Source organism: Camelus ferus, chromosome 5 (assembly GCF_009834535.1).
Source record: "Camelus ferus isolate YT-003-E chromosome 5, BCGSAC_Cfer_1.0, whole genome shotgun sequence".
NCBI classification, from domain to species: Eukaryota; Metazoa; Chordata; class Mammalia; order Artiodactyla; family Camelidae; genus Camelus; species Camelus ferus.
The window spans coordinates 18198648-18225195 of NC_045700.1; the positions used below are offsets into that span (position 1 = coordinate 18198648).

The 26548-nt window shown below is 42.6% G+C and overlaps 1 long non-coding RNA gene across 2 annotated transcripts in view; it reads left to right on the plus strand.

Annotated features, from left to right (window-relative positions):
- The window catches only part of LOC116663593, a 79919-nt gene that overhangs the window by 52161 nt on the left and 1210 nt on the right, over window positions 1-26548 (plus strand). The window contains exon 3 of one of the 2 annotated variants that reach the window (XR_004319807.1): window positions 6655-6735. This is a non-coding gene — a long non-coding RNA (uncharacterized LOC116663593). Of the gene's footprint in view, window positions 1-6654; window positions 6767-26548 lie in introns of those variants that run through there. The other variant, XR_004319806.1, reaches the window with a different exon arrangement.

A 26548-nucleotide genomic window follows, 5' to 3' on the forward strand; every position in this document is an offset into this window, starting at 1 on the left:
AATGACACCGTTATCCATCTCATTTCTCCTGCAGAATCCCAGAATTCCCCTACCTGAGCTTTTAGTTAGTCCTTTAGGTTCAGCCTCCAAATGCCTCAGAGCCAGCTACTTCCCTCCACCTCTGTGGCCACCACTCTAATCTAGGCCATCTTTGTCTCTCCTAGAATACAGCAGCAGCCTCCTGGCAGTTCTCCTTGTCTCTACTGTGGGCTTCCGAGAGTCCATTTTCCATGTGCAGCCAGAGAAATCTTTCAAAAACGTAACTGGATCACATTCCTTCTCTGATTGTAATCTGTCATGGCTTCCTCTGCATGTAGCATAAAACCCTGAGTCCCCAGAGAGCACACCAAGCCCTGCAGGATGGGGCCCCGCCTGTGTCTCAAGCATCCTGTGTACCCCCGTTTTCTGCTCTCACCATTGTCCAGTCCGACGAGCCTTCTTTAAGCTTGTTTCACGCTCCGGATCTTTTCATGACTTGTTACTGCTGCTTTGAATCCCTTTCTCCCAGCCTCCATGTTTGCCCACCTTGTTCTACAGAGCTTGCCTTGAATATCGCCTTCTAATGCGGGCTACCCTTTCCCTAGTACTCTCTGTCCCAGCCTCCTGTTTATTTCTTTGATAGCACATTCCAAATTTGCAATTGGTAATTCTTCCATTGTTTTGTGTCCCTTTTCCCCCACCAGGGCACAGGGATCACATCTGGGTCATTGGCTGTGGAATCTCAGAGTCTAGCTCAGTGCGTGCACATCAGTGAGACTCTGTAAATACCTGGTGAATGAATGAATCCAATGAAGTGCTAAGTAGATGTGCACTGAATGAATGAACAAAGCTAATGACATCTAAAAGTATGTGACCCTTTTTAGGGGTGATGGCCTTGTTACGGGGAGATGAAGTGTTAAGCCCGATGGACACAGCATGGTGAGAGGGGGAAACACCGGGGACTTTGGTGCAGAAAGATGGAGCGTGAGTTGTGGCTCTGCCTCTTATTAGCTGTGTGACAATAGAAAGTGTTTCTTAACCACTCCCAGCTTTAATGTTCTCATCTGCAAAATGGGGATTAGACATCTTTGCCTCAGAGGATGCTACGAGAAGTAAATGAGATAGTGTATGTCAACCCCCTGGCATGGAACTAGCATGAGATAGGCACTCACCACCTGGTCCTTCATTGCTTTCCTTCTACCAGCACAACTAGAACCTCAGGCCTCAGTGAGTGGATGGGAAAGGTAGTTTTGGAGGAGAGAAATCTTCCAGGTGCCAGCTCCTTCCCCGACGCTCATCCCACCCAATCACATTGCATAGCAATCTCAGACCACGTTCAGAAGCACGTTTGTTGTAGCAGCAGGGGTTCCAATCACTGTGGGACACAGGAGCTAGGCAATGCCTTTGCTTACCCTTCCTTGAAGTTGCAAATTTCAAACTCTCAGATCCTTCTGTTCAGAATATGACCATATTTTGGGGTGAAATCCAGTGTTATTTTTTTCTAATTTTCTTAACTGTATTTCCTGATACCCTCCTGACTCCCACCTCCGTTATCTGAAAAGTCTGCTTGAACAAATACCAGCGGCCTCTGAGAGCTCCTCACCCTATTTCAGTAAGTGGCCCTGTCCCATTTGTCTGAAAATCTGCTCTCTGCTCTTTATCCTGGTCCCCTCAGCAGAAGGACTGACTTTTTCTGAGGTCCTAGCTGCTACCTCTCACTTGGCTTCAGGACTCCTTCCATCTCCTTCTTGTCTCTGTTCCTATCATCTCTCTTTTTATTTTTCCCTCCATTCCCTCCTGATCCTCACTGTCTCTCCATTTACTGTTCATCTCGTCATTTCTCTGCTCTGTGGCCTCCTTGAGTAATATGACTGGTGGAGCAGACACTTGGGTGTCCTCTGTCACATCCTTGGGTCTACTTGTGATTTCGGCCATGGCCTTGGAGGACAGCCTCAGGTCCTCCTTGCTTCTGTGCTTCTCCAGTGCCAGGGCAGCCTGGAAGTGCAGGGCAGTTATCGCCCCAGGGTCAACTCTCCAATGGGAAGAGATTGCAGCAGCGACCCTGGGTCTTAGTGACTAATTGGATTTGGCGTTTGAGAGACAAGGAGGAGTGCAGGATGACTGCCAGGTTGTTGAGACTGGGGAGACTGGGAGAGTCCCGGGGATGGTTCTAGCTGTCAAGATAGAGGACACAGGTGAAATAGAAAGTGAGGGCAAGTGACCTAAGAATCACTTTATTTATCTTTGCTTTCCCAACATTTAGCATAGTTCCGGCATCTAAGTGTTCACAAAGTGTTCACTGAAATAGCCAGCCCATTTCTTCATGTGCCAGTGTCTTTATGGAAAGCTATTATGTTGGGATCACTTTCTTCAGAAAGGCAGGTGCAGCTACCCGGGCACCATAATGGTATCCTGGAGATACTGATAGATTTTTCTCTTTTAATATTTGTTCCATCGCAGCATAGAACATCAGTATTAGATTCATAAAACTGCTATTTCCTTGTCATTTATCAAGCCACTTTGGAAGTCATTTGCTTTTTGGGGGGATTAATCTTCCAGAATATCTGTATTGCACAGTATTTCAGTAAGCATCCTAAGTGGTTCAGCAAACATAAATTGTTTAGCATTTATATATCACTTAGATTCTCCAGGAGCTCAACATTAGTTAATTCTCATGATACTTAGAGATAAGAGTCAAATGCAAGTCATGTTTCAAGTTTATAAGTGTTCTCTGTCTGCTTTTTTTTTTTTTTTTTTTTTTGGCAGTAGCTATTTCGCTTTTGATCACTGAGATGTCTATTTAATTTTGTTTATTGTACCCTTCCGGGACTGCGAACACATGATGACTCCTGTTTGATGTGCACCTGCTATTTTAATAGCTGTGGCTCAGAGCTGACCTCAAAGGGCGTATGTCCTACCTCGGCATGTTTTTTGGAGCCAGAGGTGATTGCAGTGGCAGGGGATAAACCAAGAAGTTGTTTCGTGAATGGCAGAGTCATCTTGGGTTCTAGCTGTTCCCACCCTTGGGAGAATATCTACTGGGCTTCACAAAGACACCCAGCCCTAAGTCTCCCCGACCTCCACCCCAGCCTCTTGAGTGGAGAAAGTGTCAGCGGTAGCCCAGCAGTGAGATGCTTCACTGATACACCAAGGAGGATGCCCTGGAAGGCATGTGCCGCTGGTGACAGCCGCAGGGAGCCCTGGCTAGCCCTTTAAGGGTCTTCACCCCTTTGAGGGCTAGGAGATAGCTGAATGATGCCAGGGAAAGCTGTGTCCCACTTAGACTAAGGCACAGTTGCAGGGATCACCAACCTTAGATCAACCCAGGAATAAAACAAGGAGGCCTGTCTTCCTCCTGGTGGCCCCAGGCTGTGGCTGTGGCTGGCATGAACACTTCCAGCACATGGACCAGAGCAGATATGAACTCCAGCAAGGGGCTGACAAGATGGTCACTGCTCCCTCCTAATACCATGAAGAATCCCCTTGGACCCAGATGCCTCCCAGGGGTGGAGAAGTTTGAGGGATGAATTTTAATTTAAGTCAAACTTTACCCCCAAAGTAAGTCTTGAATTAGAAAAGACCAAGTTATCTTGCATTGAAAGATTAAAAGCTTTCCACCAGCAGCAGAAATGGAAGCCACAGAGCTGAGCTGAGGTTGGTTACAAATAAATTTTTTAAAATCAGTTTTACACGTTTTATAGACTCTCATGACTGTCAAACATTCTATCAGTTAGTTTGCTGATACCCCATTCAGCAAATGAGGAGATTGAGGCTTTGAGGTGGTAAATAACTCACTCGAAGGCACCCAGCTAGTTAAGGGGGTGCTGTTTTCCAAGCCAGGTCTGTGTGACTCAAGTCTATCTGACCCCTGGTCTGTCTGATTTTTTGCTCTTATCCTTTACTCCAGTGGATAATTAGTGCTTCCTAAACTTTCCCACTGAAGTGCTCTTAAGAAGCAGAGGACTGAGATGCATAGCCCTCCCATGGTGGGGTGTGGGTGCAGGAGGGTGAGGACTGGTTAGGGGTTTAATCAGAAACTGTAGGTGACATGGAATTTCTTCGAGTCTGATTTTTTTTTCAAAAATTTGATTTCATATGAAAAACTCACACATTTTATATTCTGCTGCATACTATGTTTTTCTACTTTTGATCTATTTTAAATTGTGTAACGTTTAGAAAAATGAGTTATCTCAGATAAGCCGTGTTTCTCCTGTGGCTCCAAGTATAACTCAGCAAACCATTGTGACCCCTCCAGGGTACATACATCCTAATTTGAGAGCCAGTGGGTGGTCTCGGGCAGGTATAAGGTGGAGAGATGAAACATGGATTCATGCAATAAAAGAAAGCTAAAGCAAAGTAGAAAGTATTTGGACCACAGTATGAGAAAACAAAGAAATAAAGTATGGTGTGTGTGTGTGTGTGTGTGTGAAAGACAGAGACAGAGACTAGACAGAGTAGGCAGAAGAGACAGATGGAGAAAGAGAGAGGATATTGATTGATTGGTTGATTGGCCCAGAAGGTTAGAACAGGGTGACAGTGAAGGCTATTGGTTTTGTATCCATGGGCCTGGGTGAGGGATTAACTTTGTAGGTTAGAGCAGGAGGTGACTGCTGCTGAAGTTGTTAGTCTGATCATCATGTGGGTTGTCCACAGTCACAGACCCCTTTCCTGGCCATGTCTGGGAAGAGAGGGGTTCTCTGGATGGGCTTGGCAAGAGTAACTGTCCTCAAGACATGTGGAGCTAGAGAAAGAATTCACCAGTGGGGGGACCCTGACTCTGCCTGCAGATGTGTTCTGGTCTCCAGAAATGCCGTCTTGCTGCTCCTCTCTGTCTCTGGGGATATATTTTCAGTCATCAAGTTACCTTCTGATTCCTAGTTTGTTTTGCAGAAGAGAGTATCCTAGTTATTGGACATGACTATTCCCATTATTGGAAAGATTGTATTTCTTTATTATAAATTGATGAATTCACATCCTGGTCTAACAACCCATCTCCTGTGAATTTGCTTAGCAAACCTCTATCCCCAGAGCGAGGACACGCTTGGGTGAACCGAAGCAGTAGGGTTTTGCATCTGCAAAGCTGAGGTGCATCCCCTTGAGCCCATGTTCGAACCTGTGGGTGTGAAGAAGGAATCTCTCTCTGAGGCCAGGTCTGAGCAGCGGGCCAGCTGGTTTCAGCCACCACTTTCAGTGACATCTCTCTGTAGGTGGACTGATCTTGAACTTAGTCATGGATATACTGATAAAAATGTTCAGTCTCCTTAGTAAGCAGAGGAATACAGATAGAAAAATAACATGGTGTTTTTTACTTAGCAAATGGCAAAGTCATAATAATATATAGTGTTGGGGAGGGTGTGTTGAAAACTGTCCTTTGGTACTGCAGGTGAGAGGATAAATTGGTGAAACCTTTTCACTTTTTTTTCTTAGGTAGTAAAATATTAAAACATTCCTATGCCCTTTGATTCACCAATTTTACATCCAGGAATTAATCCCAAGGAAAGCAATGATGATAACAGTATGGCTTATAACAGTGAAAAACCGTACGTCCCCCACCATACATGCCCTTCAGTGGGGAGTGGCTAAGTCAGCTGTGTTCACATACCTGATGGAGCACAACAAGGCCCCTAAAATGATCATGCAGCAGTAAATTCACAGATACTGAAAGATGTCCCTGATCCAGCTGAGTGAACAAATGTTGGATAATATATATGTAGTCTAATCCTGTTTTTGAATACCTGAGAGTATGTGTGTGTATATGACCACACACGTATGTTTGCATATATGTGCATATGCCCATTAACAGTGGCTTCCCTGGGATGTGGGATGCAGACTGCTTCCAGTAGAACTCCAGCTGGTCCCTTAGCCTTGCTGAGACATCAGAAGACCCCTTGGTGTTAGTCTACTTAGGCTTCCTAGCTTTGCCCACCATCCCTGTGTTAGTGGTCACTTGTTCCTGAGTTTTCAGACCTGGCCAGGCTGGCTTTCGGCTGCTGCTCTAAACTTCTGCTTGCTCTGTGTCTGATTATTTCAATTCTGCCCCATGTCCCCCTCCCCATTAATCCCAGGCCCCTCACACCACTGGGGTTTGATTCTTCACTAATCCATGAACTTCTCCTTTAGTTTCCTGGCTGCAGTTGTTCTTTGCCAAGCTGGTGCCCCTGGGGCTCGATCTCTTTGCCCCCTCCTGGTTCTTTGGCTTTGCATATGCCCGTTTAGCCAGCTTGCTGCTGTGGCTTCTTAGCCACCTGCCGCGAAGCCACGCCATCTGTTTGGTTTTTGCTTACCCACAATGTGTTTCTTCCATCTCCCATATGATTTCCACCACCCCCACGCCTTCGACTGCCCACATGGCAGGACCTGTCACTCATGCCTGGAGAACGTCCAGAACCGTGGGGTTGAGCAGCAGTGAGCTCGCCTTCCATGTGAGAGGACCGGCTGAGATCCAGGTGGCTTTGCCGATGACCCTGTCCTGCCATTCTCTATTAAGCCTGACTTGTGTCTGGGATGGATGGCCTTATCTTTCCATGGAGAATTGGGCTTAACCTGGGCCTGGAAAATGGCTCCACTGACGGGTAGAACTGTGGGATTTAGGGGGAAAAAGTTCCAGAGGTCAGGAATGATTTAATGCTGTACTTTGAAAGCATTACCCAAACTCCTTCTCTCTTTTTCATTTAGGATTTCTACTCTTTGTCCAGGAGATATCACTGGAAAGTAGGTGCCAGAACCACAGATATCCTTGGGCAGATGAAGGTGAATGTGAGTACCGGTTCTAGTACTTATATGATCATCTGGGGCAAGCTGCTGACCCTCTTTGACTTTCAGTTCATCACCGGATAAAAGGAGGGTTAGTAATAATAATAATGCTTATAATAGTTATTGTGTCTTTAATATAAGCCAGCTGCTATGCTAAACCCTTTAATTTAATCTTCCTAACAGCAATATAGTAGGTCCTGCAATTTTTCCCTTTTGTAGGTTGGGAAAAGGACATTTTAAGGACCTTATATAACCAAGTTCAGACAGCTCATAAGGCATGGAGCGAGAGTTTGAACCCAGTCAAGCCAACTACAAGCCTCCACTCCAATCTGTATTCTTTGCCTTTTCTGTGAACCAGTGTAGGTGGAATACCTCATTCAACATCAGCACATACTAAGTGCTCAAAAATTGCCCTCTGAGGGGCGTCCTGAATTTGCGTGAGGTCAGAGTTTAGACTCAGACACCTTTCTCTTTACGGATAGTCCAAGACTTTACCCCCAAAGCCCAGGAGGGGGCTGGCTGCATCTGTCCATCTCGTATCTGAGGCTGTGGGCTGCGTCTTCCCTTCCCTGTGTGACAGCGAGCAATGAAATTCCAATTTATGATCTCCCTCTTTCTTTATGGAGCCTCCATTCCTACACCCCATCAATCATTGTCACTTTCGAATTTTTGCAGTGTTTTACAAAATCAACCTATGCTGATCTTGCTGTTGGTTTAAAGCTCATGTGATGAAGAGCTATGCTTGTCTTGTCTTCCTGAAGTAGGCACTGTAGCGCATAGAATCTTCAACAACAAACCCTCATCCAAGACAACCAGGACAATACCTATGACATCAGCCACCACCCCAGCTAATGTTACCCCAGACCCCACCGTGCAGGCACCCACCGTTGGGTGCTCTAAGTGCTGAGCTCAGGGGTCTCAAACTCAAATTCCCGCCAGGCCAGCAGCTTAAATGAGGAAGCAGGCCAGGTAGATGGCAATGAACCTAGAGCCTGTGACCGCAGCAAAAAGGAGACTGCTCTGAGCGCTGGCTGGGTGTTACCGAGCAGGACTACAGGTTCATTTTTGTCAGATCTTCATTTTCTCAAGGGAGATTGTAAAAATGGATTTTTAGGTGCGATTTCTTAATGTAAAATATTGGCAAATAATTCATGTTTAAAAAAAAATCCGTATCTGTGGGCGGCATACTATTTGTTTTTAAATTCTCTAACCTAGAGCCCTTTTAGGTTACTGAGTGAACGTGACACCAAAATACCAGTATTAACCATGATTCTGGGAAAGTGGACATAATCAAAAGTTTATGTATCTGAGGTCTCTAAAGACCATTGTCAGACTGTTGCCACTTAGAGAGGCAGCCCAGGACCCCCAAAGGGCTCACCAGGGTGACTCCACTAATGGCTGTGGTTTCCAGGCTAATTCCAGGCTCCCGTTCTGGTTTCCTCATTCTTGTTTTTTTGGCTTTGAGATTCCTGTGCTCTCTTCTGGCATGATCTCCTACCAGCTGAGCACAGTTGTGTGCGTCGGCATGCTGGAAGCTCGGCAGAGGGAAGGTTTTCAAAACCTGGGTTTGCTCCACGAACCCCCGGAGCCTCCACTCCTGATTGCCTGTGCTGCTGCTGCTGCTGCTGCCTGGCCAGCTTCACACCTACTCCACTGGGAGTCTTTGAGGTGGAAACCCACGTGTGGATGCTAGCTGTGTCGCACAGACACAAGAACCCCAAGCAAAGATCTCACCCAGTGCTTCTGGGGCCCAGCTGGGTGTTTCCGGTCATCGCTAGATGCAGCCCAACCTCGGAGTTCTGAACAGCTGGTTCAGATGGGATGTGGGCGTGCTTGGTTCCTGATGTGTCTGGGCTCTTCACCAGGGACGGAGATGAATACGGTGGGAGCATTGGCCTGAGATCCAGTGCCAGTGGATTGGCCAAGAGGGGAGACAAAGTTATGTTCTGATAGGAGAGACATCTGGCCAGAAGCCTGTGGGATCAGGGCATTTGGATTCTGGTTCACTGATGGGTTAGAATAGGTGCTTTGGGATCAAAGCAGTAAATAATCAGAGGGTATTCAAGGCCCAATTTTGTGTCAGCTTAAAGAGCACAGGCCAAGCCAACCTTAAAATTCTCTGGTCTTTTAAAGTTGATTGTATCATGTTGGTTCATTTTCTGACCTGTGTATTAAGTGTTCTGTTTTTTTTTTTAATTTATTTTTAAACACCTTTATTGTGGTATGGTTCCTGTACAGTAAACTACACATATTTCAGATATACAATTTGATGAATTTTGATAAATGTATACACCCATGAAACCACCACCACAATCAAGATAGCTAGCATTTCCATCACTCCCCAAGAGGTGCAATTTCCAAATTCCCATTTAACCCTTGGTAACCACAAGTTTGTTCTATATGTCTGTGAATCTGTTTCTGTATTGTAGATAAGTTCATTTGTGTCCTTCTTTTTAGAGTCCACATATGAGCGATGTCATATGGCATTTTTCTTTACCTTTCTGGCTTACTTCACTTAGAATGACAATTTCCATGTCCATCCATGTGGCTGCAAATGGCATTATTTTATTCTTTTTTAGGGCTGAGTAGTATTCCATTATATACATATACCACATCTTCTTTATCCAGTCATCTATTGATGGACATTTGGGTTGTTTCTATGTCTTGGCTATTGTAAGTAGTGCTGCTGTGAACATTGGGGTTCATGTATTTTTTTAAATTATATTTCTTTCTGGATATATGCTCAGGAGAGGGATAATTAGATCATATGGTAAGTTTATTTTTAGTTTTTAAAGGAACTTCCATACTGTTCTCTGTAGTTGCTGCACCAATTTACATTGCTACCAACAGTGTAGGAGGGTTCCTTTTTCTCCACACCCTCTCCAGCATTTATCATTTGTAGACTTTTTAATAATGGCCATTCTGATTGGTGTGAGGTGATGTACCTCATTGTAGTTTTTATTTGCGTTTCTCTAACTGTTAATGATGTTGAGCATCTTTTCATGTGCTTGGTGGCCATCTGGATATCTTCTTTGGAGAGATGTCTATTTAGATCTTCTGCCTATTTTTTGATTGGGTTGTTTGTTTTTTGTTATTAAGGTGTATGAGCTCTTTGTATATTTTGGAAATTAGTCCCTTGTTGATTGCATTATTTGCAAATATTTTCTCCCATTCTGTAGGTTGTCTTTTCACTTTGTTGATGGTATCCTTAGCTGTGCAAAAGCTTTTAAATTTAATTAGATCCCATTTGTTTATCTTTGCTTTTATTTACATTACTCTAGGAGCTGGTTTGAAAAAAAATTGCTGTGATTTATGTTAGAGTGTTCTGCCTATGTTTTCCTCTAGGAGTTTCATAGTATGTGGTCTTATATTTAGGTCTTTAATCCATTTTGAGTTTATTTTTGTATATGGTGTTAGAGAATGTTCTAATTTCAGTCTTTTACAGGTAGCTGTCCAGTTTCCCCAGCACCATTTGTTAAAGAGACTGTCTTTTCTCCATTGTATATTCTTGCCTCCTTTGTTGTAGATTAATTGACCATAAGTGCATGGGTTTTGTTACTGTCCTGTTTTGATTACTGTAGCTTTGTAGTATAGCCTGAAGTCAGAAAGCATGATTCCCCCAGCTCTGTTCTTCATTTTCAAAATTGTTTTGGCTATTCAGGGTCTTCTGTTGAAGTGTTCTGTTTGAAGAACACTTACAGCTTCTCAACATGTTTGTTATTTTGCATTCTTTCTGGACCTTTTGCAAGCACTGAGTAGCACAGAAGTTAACAAAATGAAAACATGTTAGTTGATGCCTGTGGAACTCATTTTCTGGGAAAAGACAAAACCACTGATATATACTGTTTTTTAAAACTCTGAGGACGTCCAATAAACGAAGCCCCATCTTCCTCCTGGTAAAGCTGCCAGAGTCATTTGAAGCTGCCAGCTCATGGCCACCAGGTACAAGGAGAAGACCAGTGCTTCTTGCCCTTGCTGGGCTTGACAGACCCAGCGTACCGAGACCATGCTTCCCCATTGGTTGGTCCTGCTGGGCAGCTTCCCCATTGATCGTGTCTTGGCTCCCAGAGTTTACAGAGCTAGAAGGGATGGCATCTGGGTCTTGCAGAGCCTTCAGGCTCCAAGTTTCTATTTACTACAGCCAATAGTTTTCATTTCTGACAAATTAAACTGCCTTCTTGGTGTATTGGTGATTCACTGCATGGTGTCAGCACATTTGTGCAGAACAGAAAGTTCATGACATTGATTTGTTGAAATGAGGTAGGAGAGATGCCAGGTTCTTAGAAGAGTGAGTGTCTTAGGGCCAGCACAACTGCTGATCCGGGACTCAGGAGAGGAAGGGTATCAAACTGTGACGGGTGGGACCTGGGCTTTCGCTTGTTTTCCCAAAGGCAGTGAATGATAATGGAATCTGAGCCAGACACTCTTTCACCTGGGCCTCTGTCATGCATTCCTCAGACATTTACTGAGCACTTACTATGAGTCAGGAACTATGCTAGGTGCTGAGGGTAGAGTAATGAATAAGAAACTTCATCACTGTCCTTATGGATCTTTTGTCCCAGTTGTGGAAGGCAATAAACACATAAGCAAATGATGTCACATAATGCGATATGCTCAAAGAATACTAAATAGACTGATGGGATAGAGAAAGGTTGGGGGGGTGCTGCTTTGTGAGAGTTGGTCAGTGAAGGGCACTCCAAGGGGAGGTGACATTTAAGCTGTGACCTGAACCAGGAGGAAGAGGCAGCCACGTGGAGATGAAGGGAAAGAGCACATGGAGCAGAGGGACCAGCAGGTGCAAAGGCTCTGAAAGGACAACATAGCTTGCCATCTTTGAGGGAAAAAGAAGGAGCCATGCAACTGGGAGATCGTGAGCAAAAGAGAGAGTGAGGGGAGACAGGCCAGGAGAAACTCAGTTCAGATGCGGCCTTATGGGCATAGTCAGAAATTTAGATTTCATTCTAATGGCTTCTTTCAATTACCAGGAAGGAAGGTGCTGGGTTTAGAAAAACAATGTTAATCACAGGTTCATGGATCTGGACAACTGTCCTTGTTAGTCACATGTCCCAGGTTTACACAAGAGAGTGGCCAAATCCGGGTCTAGACTGCTATCTGTCTCCCCCAGAGTGTGTGCCTTTCAGACCTCACTCTGCCTCCTTTTCTCCCTGACACTGAAGAGAGAGGTCGATTGTGATGGAGGGTGTTGTTATGGAGGTCAGCCCACCCCTACTGTGGCCACATAAGGCTCCTGAGACTCAGCGTCCCCATCACACAGAGAGGCCTCAGATGAGTATTACCTGTGCCCATCAGCTAGGCATTACCCAGGTGGAAAGTCTTTAAAGTCCATGGTAACAGGCCTAGGAGAGGATTTCATTGCAGTGTCAAAATAATTGAAGTGAGGAAGCATTTTATGAGGGATAGTAAGTGTTACCTGTTTTCATTGAAGACAGAATAAGACAATACATTTCTTTTATGTAGACTTTTATGTTAACTGATGTCCTTAGACCTTGAAGGGGTCCATGAAAGCAGTTGTGGCATCCATAAGCTTTTTCCACATTTCAAAAATCTCTAATGTCTAGCAGAACCACTTTGGCAGAGTCTACTGTGTAGCAGAATCTGTCTACCAAAGCTGAATGCTGAATACACACATTTTCTAGGGCCCAGCAATTCCTCTGCTAGGTATGGATACCAGATACAGGAATGCTTATATATATTCCCCAAAAGACAGGTACCAGAATGTTCAGAGAAGTACTCTTGAAATAGCCAATACCTGGAAATTACCCAAGTGCCCAACAATGGTAGAACTGATAAGTGAATTGTAGTATATTCATACAATAGAACATACACTAGGCACTGAGAGCAAATGATCTTTAATTATGTGTAACATGGATCTTATCCAGTGTTGCTCAAAAGTAGCAAGAGAGAAAGAATACATCCTGTAAAAACCATTTACGCTGGAAGTCAGGATGGGGATTACCCTTAAGAGGGGCTGGTGCCTAGTGACTAGAAGGGAGGGCAAGGGTGCTAGTGGTGTTCTGTTTCTTAATCTGGGTGCTGGTTATGTGAGTGTGTTCAGTTTGTGAAGGTAAATTGAACAACATACTCTGATATGCGTGCTTTTAATTTTAATTCAATTAAAAAATTTTAAATGGTTACTGGAAATTCTGTGATAGCTGTTTCTGGTTTGTATTGCATGCCCAGTTAAATACAACTTTTCATTGTAGAAGATGGGAGAGGAAATTAACTATTGCTGGAAAAATTGTTTGGAAGACAATATTTTTTAAATTATGGGCCCAACCCAGGGGAAAAATTGATGAATGATTTTCTCGGGGGACCCCTTGTGAAAGCTTTGGAGCCAGTGGGCTGAACTTTCAAAACAAACTGTCTCATTGACAGTGTGTTTGTTACCGAGGGAGTCCATGGCAAGTTAATGGTATTTTCATGAACATTATGAGAGAATGTTGTCATTCTAAGATGACTTAGATCCAGACCTTGCAAGACGTAAGGAGATGGTTTAATGATCTTTTCCTGACAGCGTTTTTCAGATTGGCTTGTTATGAGTTTCTTGTTCAGTGAGAGTGAGTTGAGGGTCCCAAGTTCCTCTGGGCTCCTCTCTTTCCCTCCATCTGGAGAACTGCAGATGGCCATCTGTGTTGTCCAACACTCTGATGCCACCTCCTGGTCAGTGGCTAACAAGGAGGACCTCAGGAAAGGGGGGGAATTGTGTGCTGATTGAAAGTGAGTTTGTCATGTGGATTAATGAGACAAAGGGCTTATGTTCTGCTAGGACTCTTGCTTATTGCTCCTCCTGGCAACTGGGCAACCCTCCACCATCTGCCAGCCACTCCTTGCCACCATCTGCCAGCCAACCAGCCAACCCAGCTTCCTGCCTGTTGTGTGAGTCAGTTGGGGGGTGTCAGGCAGTCCATGTAACTGATCCAGCCTGCCCTGGTTTTCCAAGGACAATGCCAGAGTGGCAGCATTGCTGCAGGTGGCGGTGGGAAAGGAGACACCACCACACTCTCCTTTTGCTGCATGGAGTTAGTTTCTGGTCCATGGTGGTAACTTCACTCTGGACACCTGGAAGAGCTGAGGGACAGCTGTCTTGTTGAGAAGGACACAAGATCCCAAATGCTGGAAAGGAGGTGGAAAGGTCCAGTGGCCAGAAGGCAGCTGTCTTCTGCAGGAGTCATGTGACAGTAAAAAGAATTGGGGAGCCACCTGCCTAGGTTTTGGACCCCTAAGACTCAGCCTGTGATGCAAGCTGGTGAGACTGCTATCCAGCAGCCATACTTGTCTTTAACTGAGTGTCCACTCCTCCCCTTCCTGACTCAGGGGGTAAATCCAGATTTATCTCAGACAGATTGAGGAATCCAATTCTTCTAGCTAATGACTGGTTTAGGGAAGAGAATTTATCCCAATCCTAGTCAAAGAGAAGAGAAGGGAAATATATTGGAGGATATCTGGTAAATATTCCTTCACAGGAAAGAGTGGCTTCATTGTCATGTCTTAATGTAATCCCTGAAGTGGCTGCAGCCATCTTATGACCATGTGGATAACAGGTCTAGAAGAAAACTGACACATTTAGGCTGATGGGGGAAAGACAGAAAGAACCAGGATCCCTTGCCATACCAGAGTCCTTAAAGTAACTAATCCTGAGCTTTCCCACCTCTGGACTTCCCATTGTGGGAGCTAATCTGTTGCCTTTATTGTTGAAGCCTGCTGAGTTTGAATTTTTGGTTACTTGCAGCCCAAACCTCCCCAATTAATCTGAAACTTCAGTCCAACTTTTCCCTAACTGCATATTGTCAATTTTCAGCAAGAAAATTTTACTCAGATAAAGCCTATGAACTGTTATTTTTGAGACCCCAAATATCTAAAACTTAACTACTCATCTTTTCCTCAAATCTGCACCTCAAATGTGTATTGAAATTAGTAATTTTTGACTTCTCCTACTTCCAGTCTATTAATACACCACAAACACACACATGTATAAACAAATAATCACACAATTTTATTTTAACAGTCAAATGCAATAAAATTTTCTAACATTTATGAAATGCTATGCGGCAGGATCTGGGCTAGGAAGTTTATGTGGATTTCTATAAATTATTATAGATCCTTAATGCAGACAGAGGGATGGATAGACCACTTTATCCCCACTATGTATCTTAGAAAAATAAAGCACAGAGCTGTTAGGTAACTCTCCTTAAGTCACACAGCTTATCTTGGATGAATAGAGATTTGACTATAGTAAATGCTCCTCCCCTATGAATGCCTTTCTCTCATCACCTCTCCCTTCAGACCTGTCTTGCATCTCCATTGTCATCTCCTCTCACACTGTCACCCTTCAGGTTTAGGTCAAGTGTCTCATGCCTGGACTGTTGCAGTGGAAAAGGCTTAAATCTAAGCTGCACTTTCCTACTGGACTGATTTCCCTACGATGGTAGTCATTCCACTTTCCCGCTTGAAAATCGCCTGTGATGTATCATCTGTGGCAGCAGTCACTGTGGACAGCAAGTAATATAAATCTGTAAAGTCGTTGAATGTGAGACACTAGACTCTAAACTGCTTGCATTGGGACCAAACACCTTTAAAAAAAAGACATAACTTTATCCAATTTTTTTATTCAGTGGACAATGGAAACCAATTAACAACTATAAACGTTCTATAATATGTGTGATGATCTAATAAGCAAATTCTCCATTTTTTCTTATTGAACTTTAGTTGATTTACATTATGCTAGTTTCAGGTATACAGCAAAGTGATCCAGTTATATGTATATATTCTTTTTCAGATTCTTTTCCGTGATAGGTTTTTACAAGATACTGAATATAATTCCCTGCAGTATACAGTAAATCCTTGTTTATTTTATGTATAGTACTGTATATCTGTCAGTCCCATACTCCTAATTTATCCCTCCCCTCCTTTCCACTTTGATAACCGTAAGCCAAACACCTTTTAAAACACTGGGCATTTCAAGTAAAAATCCACTGGTCGGCTACCAGTTTATTACCAATGGCCTTTAAGACAAAATCCCCACTTTTTAATCTTGGCATTCAGGTCATCTAAAATTGAATCCCTAGCTAAGTTCTCCCTGTCATCTCCTCATCACTGTCCTTCTGGAAGCCTCTCATTCAGACTTGGGCCTTCATTCTCCCCCAGTGGTTTTGACCCCATGGTCTTTGTCATCACTTTACCCCAGGACTTTTGTCCATTCACTCTTACGTGTTACTTGGTGACCATGACCCAGCTCTAGTCTCTCTTCCTTGACAAGGCACTTTTGGGACCACATGGGAGAGACTCTCTGGCTTGAGAGAGGGTTCAGGCTCCTAGATCATCCTCCCCAGGCATTCGCCACTCCTTAGCTTGAACTCTGCTGGGACAAATACCTCACAACTTGCTAAGATGGCTCATTGCCGCTGCTGGGCAGCATTGCTGGCTCTGTGTCCTGCCATAGGTTTAAACAAATCTTATCATCCTAACATCTACTTTTTTGACATCAGATGGTACAAGCCTGCTTTTTCCTTTTGAATATAGGAAGAACAATGGTCATGTCCTCCATCTTCTCAGAATCCTCTGTATCTAAAACTCCCTCTGTCTTTCTCAAATCTTGGCTGTGTTCTTTAAGAGATCAGATGCAGTGTTTTGATTGTCCAAGCCAATTCTAAAGGTCCATAAGGAAACACTTGGCTTTTAGCAGTGAACAGGTGGTTGACCAAAGGAGGAAAAAGTGGCGAGAAATATGAAGGGGACACAATTCATAGAGCAGAGAAGCCATTCCATTGAAAAGCCTTCCCCACAGAGTAATAACGTGTGTGTGTGTGTGTAAGGGGAGGTCCTTGTGCAGGGTAGAGTTGGGGAGTTATGAGTGTGTGTGAGTGTGTGTAGGGGGTTGCTGGTGCTGGGGTGGAGTCAAGGACTTGAGAGTGGGGTGGAGGTTCTTCTGAAACAGCCGCCTCAGGGAACCTGAAAAAATCTGTTTTGCTGATAGCTCATTTGATCTAAATCTATAGATTAGGCAGCGGCCAGAGTGGATGTTGGTGTATTTATTCATCCCCTGGCACTGATTATCTGTGGCACTTTCTTGGCAATTAACCTTAATCCTCCTTGTGATATTGTGAGCTGCTGTGTCATCGTTGGCCAAGTTATTGAACCTCCCACGGTGTCTATTGTTTGCCTAGGTAGAGAGTAACCCCCTCCAAGGAAGGGACTGTGGTCCTAAGTCTGGTGTCCCTTATAACTCCTAGTAGAGTTGGGGGCAGAACCCAGGTGCTCACACACATTTGTTGCCAGACTCTCAGGGGATGGAAAGAACCGTAAATACAACAGAACAACTGCCTGATGGGCTCTTCGGGTTAAATCAGACCATTACAGGTATCATTGCAGCTCAGGGTTAAAGGACTTGAAAGGCTATACGTGAAAAGTCTTCCATTTAACTGAGAGGTGTTTCCCTGTGGCTTCTACCAATTAGTCTACACGGAACAAGGATTTGTATTCCTTAGCGGGGCCCTTAGGCTTGACTAGCCATTATGTCTCTTTTCATAGATGCAGTGTGCGTATGTCCGTGTATCTGTGTGTATGTAAGTGGTGGGAGCACCATCTTACCTGTGGTAAACCCTTGTAATAATGGGCCACGCCAATCAAGGGGTCAACAAGTAATGAAAACTTTTACATTGCAAAAGCAAACTTAATATATAATTCACATATTCAAAAGGAGAATATGAAAAAGGAGATATGACTTTGCCTTTAGTCATGTTGGGGTTTAGTTAGAATTTTTATTTGCACTTCCTCTTTTCTGTATCTACTGGTATACATTTAAATTATGGGCCTTCAAATAAAAAATTTTTTAAATCTCAAAAAGAACTTCTCTGTTGTCCTGAGGTGATGATAAGTAAGTGGAATCCCAGCAGAGGGGCTTCCATTCTTTGGAGACCTCATCTCAGGAAAGACTAAGTTGGGCAATAATTTCCATTTTTTTGTCTCTTGTTCTCACTTTCTGAAGGCTTCCAGTATAATCCCGTGCCCTGTCTGGACAGTGAGCTCCATTAGGACTGCTTATCACCAGGCCCCTGCTGAGCTAGACATATTATTCAGAAATGGTGCCCAGCCTACTAGAAGGGAGGCAGAATCTGTGCATTTAAGCTTTGATTTCTGCTTCAGGCATGAGCCAGGACAAGAAAGGATGTAAATTCAACAGAAACAGACTTAGAAAACAAACTTATAGTTACCAAAGGGGAAAGTGGGGGGCGGGTAGAGGATAAATTAGAAGTTTGGGATTAGCAGATATAAACTACTATATATAAAAAAATGGATAAACAACAAGGTCATACTGTATAGCACAGAGAACTATATTCAATAGCTTGTAATAACCTCTAATGAAAAAGTATATATATATGTGTATTTATATAACTGAATCACTATGCTGTATACCAGAAACTAACACAACATTGTAAATCAACTATACTTCAATTTAAAAAAGAATGTAAGTTAAAAAGGGCCCATAACTTGTTCATCAGTATATTCCTTGTGCATTGGCCATTAATTGAAAAGAATAAGTTTATTTTCTTCTGAATATTTTTCTGTTTTCTAAGTTTTCTTTAGTGAGCATATATTCATTCATTTACTCCTTTATGAAGCATCTACTGCAGTACGTACATTGTGCTCAGCATGTGCTGAGTACTGAGTAACCAGTAAGTAAAAAAAAGTTCCTGTCCTGAAGGAGAACAGTTCATTTTAGTGGGCGATGCCTACATGCCAGGTACTGCACCAAGCATTTTACTTACGTGATCATTTAATCATCACAAGAATTCCATGGTGTAGAAATCATGATCCTCATTAAAAGGTGAAGACTCTGAAGCTTAGATTAAGCAACTCTGCCAACAGTCAGTAAGTAGCAGGACCAGGGTTGGAGCTTGTGCTCAGTTGTCTTCCTGGTCGCCCGTATTTGGTGTCTCTTCCCCATCCTGTTGACCTCGTGCAACGCCATGCAACTGACTTTGACCAGTGAGAGAGTGGACGAGGTGTCCTTCCTGAGCAGCAACTTTAAGATCAATCAGTTTGATTGTTCTCTGCCACGATGACAGTTCCAGGTAGAGGCTGCTCAGTGAGCCTGGGTTCCAGAGTGAAGATGACAGAGAGCATGGCCACAGACCATCTGTAATCAGCCCATGGAGTGAATGAGAAATGATCCGTTGCTGCTGGAAGCCACTAAAATCCTGGGGTCATTTGCTCTGCAGCATGACCTTACGGCTGACACAGAATCTTAAAACCATTAGGCCAGAGTGTCTTCTTTTATATTCTTCCTCTAATTAGGAATAAAAACAATAAAATTTGGAGAAAGCATCACCTGGGCAGGATTTTTTCAGTGTAAAATGTTTATGTGAATGTCAAACGGTTTTCTTTCTTGTGCCTTATCTGCTCCCATCCCTCCACTGTTCAAATCTTCCGTAACTAGAGAGGTTGACTGATCATCACAGGACTCATCCTGCATCTTGCTGTCTTGGCCCTTGCTGATACCACTGTCTGGAATGTTTTCTCATTGAATTCAATTCCACAAGCATTTACTGAGTTCTTTGGAATGTCTGTTAACCTGCCCCTTTGAAGTCCCCAACTCCTACCTCCTTCATGAAGCCATCTCTGATGACCCCAAGCCCATGTGCCCTCTCCCGCTCTCCTCTAGACTCTAATGTCATTATTTGCCGTACATTATATGTTAGCTATTATCGTTTTTAATTGAAATGAAACTCACATAACAAAATCTACCATGTTAACCTCTTTAACGTGGACACTTCAGTGATTTTTTAAAATGTATTTACAATGTTCTGCAACCACCACCACTATCTACTTCTAGAACACTTTTATTGTCCACAAAATAACATCATACCCTTTAAATAATCACTCCCCATTCCTCTCTCCCCGCTGCCTTTGGCCACTACTAATATACTTTTTTCCTGCATGGATTTGCCAATTCTGGATATTTCACATACAAGGAATCATATAAATGTGGCCCTTTGCATCTAGCTTTTTTTTGCTTCATATAATGTTTTCAAGGTTCTTCCATGTTGCAGTATATATATGTGTGTGTGTGTCTGTGTGTGTGTGTGTGTGTGTGTGTATTAGTACTTCATGCCTTACTATGGCTGAATCATATTTCATTATATAGATATACCACATTTCGTTTATTCATTTGTCTATCGATGGACATTTGGGTTGTTTCCACCTTTTGGCTCTTCTGAATGGTGCTGCTATGAACACTGGTGTACAAATTTTTGTGTGGATATGCATTTTCTTTTCTTTTTTTTTTTTTAGTACATACCTAGAATTTCTGGGTCATAAGCTAGCTCTGGCTTTTTAAATCTCTGCCTTTTATTTTCTCTACGAGATTGTGGACTCTTAGGAGCAGGAGTCTTCCAACTCTCTCTATTTGTGCTGCTGCAAAAATTCATTCCTTTGGCAAATGTGTGTTGTGTTCTGTGTCTACTTAGTGTCTGGTACTTCCCAGCCATTGCAGGTTGATAATTACAGAGTCCTAACCTATAATCTGAGAGGTCAAATGGTCTGGCTTTCCATCCAGTAGAAGAATCCTATCTGGGTCATCTGGTCTTTGTATAAACATTCATCCTCAAACCATACAGCTCAGCCCTTAAAAATAATTTCGATAGCATTTTGTGATTACAGAAACAGTATATGCTTACTGTAGAAAGCTTGAAAGTAGAAGAACATATTTAAAAAAAACAAAAATTATCATCCATAATCCTATAGCCCACTGCTAGCATAGTACTAAAATTCCTTTCAGACTTTTTTCAGTCTGATACAAGCATTTCATGTAATTGGAATCATCCTGTATTTATCAGATTCCTCTTGTGCATTGCATCCCATCTTCTCGTTGTCACCAGCCACAGCGATGTGGGCTTCAGCCAGTTTCTAACAGCCTCACCTCAGGCACACGCCACGTGCCTCTCGCTTCTCTGACACGGGGGTGTCGGCGTGTGACACATCTGAGGGAACCGCTCAGCAGGTGCAACCCTAACCTTTGACCAAACATGCCCCTTTGTTTCCTGGGCTTCTCAGAAAGAGACAAAGCAGTTAGTTCCTCTTGTGGTGGCCAACGCGATATTTCATCTTTATTTCCTCTCTCCCTTCTCTGCTGTTCAGTCCTCCTACTTCTCTGCTTTGCTTCCTGGGATCATATTCCTGAATAAACCTCCCACACATCAAACTCTGTTGTAGATGTTACTTTTGGGGAAACACAAGCTGAGACATTATATGTGCAATTTCAAACACAGATTTTATTTAAACATTATGCCATGAATTTAGGATGGATATACATTTCTCTAGATGTCAATTATAATGAATATACATGTATGCATATGTATATATGCACATATAAAATATATATATATGCCTTCACCATGCTTTCTTCCAGGATCTCCCTGTATCAGAGGGGCTGGAAGCCTAGGACAACATGTCCCAGAATCCTTTGCCAGCTGGGTGCTAATTTAGACTCTGTCAATGAGAGGACTCAATGTGATTGGAAAGCAGGGAGAAGCAGAAATAGTATTGTTCCTCCAGCACTGAGGAGCGAGGAGGTTTAGGTGAATGTGAATTTTACAGCATATGGTGATTGTAAAGTTTTGCAGCAGTAGAATCACATGCAGTTGCAAGAAATAATACAGATAAATCTTGCATACCTTTTACCATTTCCGCCAATGGTAACATTTTGCAGGATGGTAGTGTGATATCACAATTAAGATATTGATATTGGTACAATTCAGTGATACTGTTCAGCGTTCCCCAGTTTTACTTGCACTAATTTGTGTGTGTATTTAATTCCACAAAATTTATTAACGTTTAGAGTATACAGTTCAATAGTTTAGTATATTCATGAAGGTTTGCAGTCTTCACTACTATCTAATTCTAAAACATTTTCATCAATCACAAAAGAAACTCTGTACCCATTAACAGTCACTCCTCCCACCAACTCTAGGTAACCATTAATCTCCTTTCTCTCTGGATATGCCTATTCTGGACATTTCATATAAATGGAATCATACAATGTGTGATCTTTTGTGACTGGCTTATTTCACATAACATAAATAACATTTTCAAGATTCATTCATGTTGTAGCAAGTATCAGTATTCATTCCTTTTAATTGCAGAATAATATTCCGTTGTGTGAATGTACCACATCATTTCATCCATTCCTCAGATAATAGCATTTGGGTTGCTTCCACTATCAGACTATGATAAATTACGCTGCTCTGAACAGTGATGTGCAAGCTTTTGCGTGGACTCATGTTTTCATTTCTCTTTGGTATATACCTCTGAGTGCAGTTGCTGAGTCACAGAGTAGCTCCATATCGAACCTTTCCAAAAACTTCCAAACTGTTTTTCAAAGTGGCTGTACAATTTTATAGCCCTACTAGCAGTGTTTGAGGATTCCAGGTTTTCCACATCCTGCCCCAAACTTGTTACCGTCTTATCTTTTTGATAGTTCTATACAATTTTATCACAGGTGTAGGTCCATGAATGCCCCACCACAGTCAAGATACTGAACAGTAAGTACCATCACCACAAGGACCCTGAATGTTGCCGTTTTGTAAGCACATCCACCTCCTTTTTATGCTGCACCCTCCAACTCCCACCAACCCCTGGCAATCACTAATTTGTTCTCCATCTCTAAAATTTTTGTCATGTCAAAAATGTTATGTACAATGGAATCACACACTAAGTAGCCTTTTGGGACTGACTTTTATCACTCAGTATAATTCCTTGGAAATGCATCCAAGTTGTATGTATCAATAGTTCGTTTCATTTTATTGCTGACTAGTGTTCTATGGTCTGAACACAACATTGTTTGTTTAAGGATTCATCTATTAAAGCATATCTGGGTTGTTTCCAGTGTTTGGCCATTACAAATAATGCTGCTGTAAACATACATGTACAGGGTTTTGTGTGAACGTAAGTCTACATTTCTTTAGGATAAAGGTCCAACAGTGTGGTTTCTGGGTTTTATGGGTTTTATGGTCCACAAATGTTAAGCTTGATTAAAAATTGTTGAATTGTTTTCCAAAGTGGCTCGACCATTTTACATTCTCATCAGCCATGTATGAGGAATCCAGTTTCTCTGCATCTTCACTAGCATTTTTTATTGTCACTCCTTTGTTTATTGTATCTTTACCTAATCTTTGTTTATTGTATCTTTCTGTTTGCAAAATTTCAAAAATTCATCTTGTTGAAAAAAGAGCCCTTTTCATTCATGGCAGTGATCTCCATGTTACGGTTAGGAAAGTCTTTTAAACTCTGATATTATGAAAACGATTTCTTTTATTTTCTTCTGATATTTTTATGGAGAGGCAATGTAGGGTAGTGGAGTTGAGAATGGTTGGTATGCTCTCTGTAGTGAGATGTCCTTCATTCCAGCCCTGGCTCTACCACTTGGCTACAGTGCCCACTTTGGTTTACATGCTCCTGTAAACTTTGCTCTTTTCTTAAATGGTATCACCTGTCCTTCAGCTGTTACTAGGTGATTTTTTTTTTTCATTCTGTTTTCATCTTTGTCATCCTGGAGAACATCCTGCAAGAAGTTCTCCAGTTTGACAGTGTCTGTCTCAAGATGACATAGCCAGACCTGAGCACTCCACCTCAGATAAATTTTGGTAGTGCAGAGAAAGCACGTCTTGAACTGAGCTGTTCTGCACACCATCAATGTTAGCCAACATTACACTGCCTTTTGGATGCAACTGTGTTAACCCGTTGGCCATTATTTAATTTATGAAAGTAAAACCTCATCATTTTCACATGAACTGCTATTAAATTGAGATCTTCTATCCTACATTTCTGCGTGTAATTTAATGATTGTTATCTGTTCCTGGGGTAGTTCCTTTGATTAATGTGTAGGGGCCCTATTTATTCATATTAATGCTTTTCATCTTAATTTCTATTTTGTCTTATAAAAATATTACTGTGTTAGAAATTTTCTGCTAAGATTTTTCCTACATTTTTAAAACTTTTACATTATTTTCAAATTTCCAGTAGTGCTAGGTTTGGGGGGTTACTTGTGTATAATGTATAGCTGTTTTTTTAAATACTATTTGATACTCTGAATTTTAACAAGTAAGCTTACTCATCTGTATTTGCTGAAAAAATTGATATACTTGAACTCATTTATGTCATCTATTTTATGCTTTTGTCATTCCTTCTTTTCTTCTTTCCTGTTTTCTTCCCTTTCTTTTTTCTCCTGTTTGCAAGTTATAGATTATATTTCCAGCTTCTAAGTGCTAATCTGTCACAATGTTAACATTCCTTCCTAATTTTTTAAAGCCTAAGTTTATTTAATATCTTTATCCTATTCCAAACCTATATTTCTTCTCTTCTTTCTGTAGCCCCAGGGAAGAGCTTTCTATTTTTCTAATTAAAATAATCTTATTAGTTTCAATTCATCCTGCTAGGCTGATGAATGATTGTGAGGTCGTGATCCAGTCCTCTAAGTCCTCTTTCTGTTTGGTGTCATCTTCAATTTTAATATGCATGAGTTTATGGGAGTCATTAATTAAAAAAAATCACTAACCAGTCAGAGCTGGGTTCAAGGCCCTGTGTTTCCCATTTAGGAACTCTGAGCCTCGGGGATGGAAGGGTGGAAAGTCAAACACGAAAATCCACTCTCCTGAATCCTATGAGCCGTGTCTAACTAGGACCAGCTTTCTCTTCCTTGACTATTACAAGACGATTTCATCACTTTTCCCCTAAAGTTCTTATCACATCCACTCCATCATTCAAGGCTGACTGTTGGTCAAAATTAATTGAGGGAAAGCTGTTCCTCTCATTTCTCCCTGATTCTTCTGACTGATGAAATTGTCAATGATGCAAGGCAGGAATCCATCAGAATCTCAGCCTGCAGTTGAGTGAGACGGCAGGCCGATGTCTGGATAAGAGTCATGTAGCTGCAGTGGGGTGGAGTGGGGTGGAGTGGGGAGGGGAATAAATGTACACAGAAAAGACATGTGTGCCTTCCAGCATGGTGTAGTAGATCATGACACCTGGGAGGGAGGACACTTGGGCTGTCGCCTTGGCTTCTGCTGATGGTATCAAATATCAGGTATTGAAAACTCTGTGCATTCATACACATACAGACTGCTAGATGTGATTTAGTTACTGTGGAGATTTTCCCTCACTTTTTAACCCCTTGCAGTCTCTTTTGTTTTCACACTTCTGTTGAAACTGTCTTCTCCTCCTTGACCAAAACCCCAGAGCCTATTTTTTGTCCTAATCCTAGGAACCTCTCTTTTGTATTCAGCATCAGGGACCCTCTGTTTTCTTCCTGAAATCCCTTCCTTTTTTGTTTCTCTGTCACTGTATTATCCTGATGTCCCCGGCCCTTTTCTTTTGCTGCTGCCTCTTGTCCCTTCCCCCTGTTCCTTAAGTGTGGGATTCCCCCAGGCCAGGCACCGCCCCAACTGCCTGCTGGGTGTCTTCCTTCTGCTCTTTAAAAGTCAGTGTGCCCCACGTGAAATTCTTCACAGTATACCCAAAAAAGAATTTATCCTCCATTTCTCTGTTTTCCTTAAGAGTATCATCATTTCATCAGTGATGTCAACTCAAGATCCTGAGCCCTAGACTTGGGTGCTGACCGGTCTCCAGTCTAATTAGGAATTAAATAAGTGCTGAGTGCCCGTTGGTGGTACTGGGTTGTAGGCTTTCCCATTGAAGAGCTTAGGGCCTGGAGGATCAGCATGAGAATACCGTGTAACCTTGGCTGCAGTCAGCAGGTTAATGTGCCGTGGTAGCCCAGAGACAGGAGAGAGGGGACCATGGCACATATCCATGGAAGACCTCCCAGGTGCCATTTCCTGTGCCAAGCTTGTCATATAGAGCATGTCAGGTGAAGCTTATGACCCTCTGAGGTAGATAATACAGCTGAGGAAATACAAGTTCAGTGGGGTCAGGGTTATAGGACCACATAATTAATGCTGGAACCAGAATTCATAATGAGATTTGTTACTTTTTTCAAGACAACATTGCTCTCTGGGTTGTCACAGAGGAGGTGACAAATGTACTTTTAACCATTTCCAGGTTAAATTCTCAGTAGTTCATATTTAGAACAGTTTTTTTTTTTAGGGTAGGAAATAAAAGATAAAAAGGTACAGAGGTGTGAAAGGTATAAAAGTAGAAATAAGGAACGTAAGTTGGGGAGGAAGTTTAGGGAGCGAGATGCATGTCAGCTTTTGAACATGTTGAGTTTGGGGTGCTCGTGGGCCCTTCACATTGGCAGGCCTGCAAATAGTAGGAAAGATGACTTTGGAATTTAACCAAGAGATAGGGAATTAGAAATTTAAATGTACATCATCAGTGCAAGGTAGGGGTTGGAGCCATGGAGTTTGTAAAATTATCTAGCTGGGAGGGCTAGGGGCCAACATAGAAAATGTGTGAGCAAGGAACTGTGGAGAACAGGATGATGGAGAGGGAGCTGTCAGAGAAGCAGGGAGCCGCAGAAGAGAGCAGATGATGAAAACCAGCTAAGAGCCCAACAGGATTTGGCAAAGGGATGATTTGGAATCAGGACTGAAAATGGCGATTGAATCTGGCAATGTAGCAGGTCACCGGAGAAATGGGCGAGAACAGTTTTAATTTGGAGGTGGGAGGTGGAACGGAAGTTTCAAGGGGCTGACACATGAGCAGGAGGTAAAGAGCAGAAAAAAAATATGGCAGTGGGCTATCCTTTTAGGATAAGAAAGTCTGAGTTTCTCTATGTGGTGTCTCCTCCCATTTTCAGGGCCCAGCGCAAAAACAATCTCACCTATGAAAGTTCCCCCCA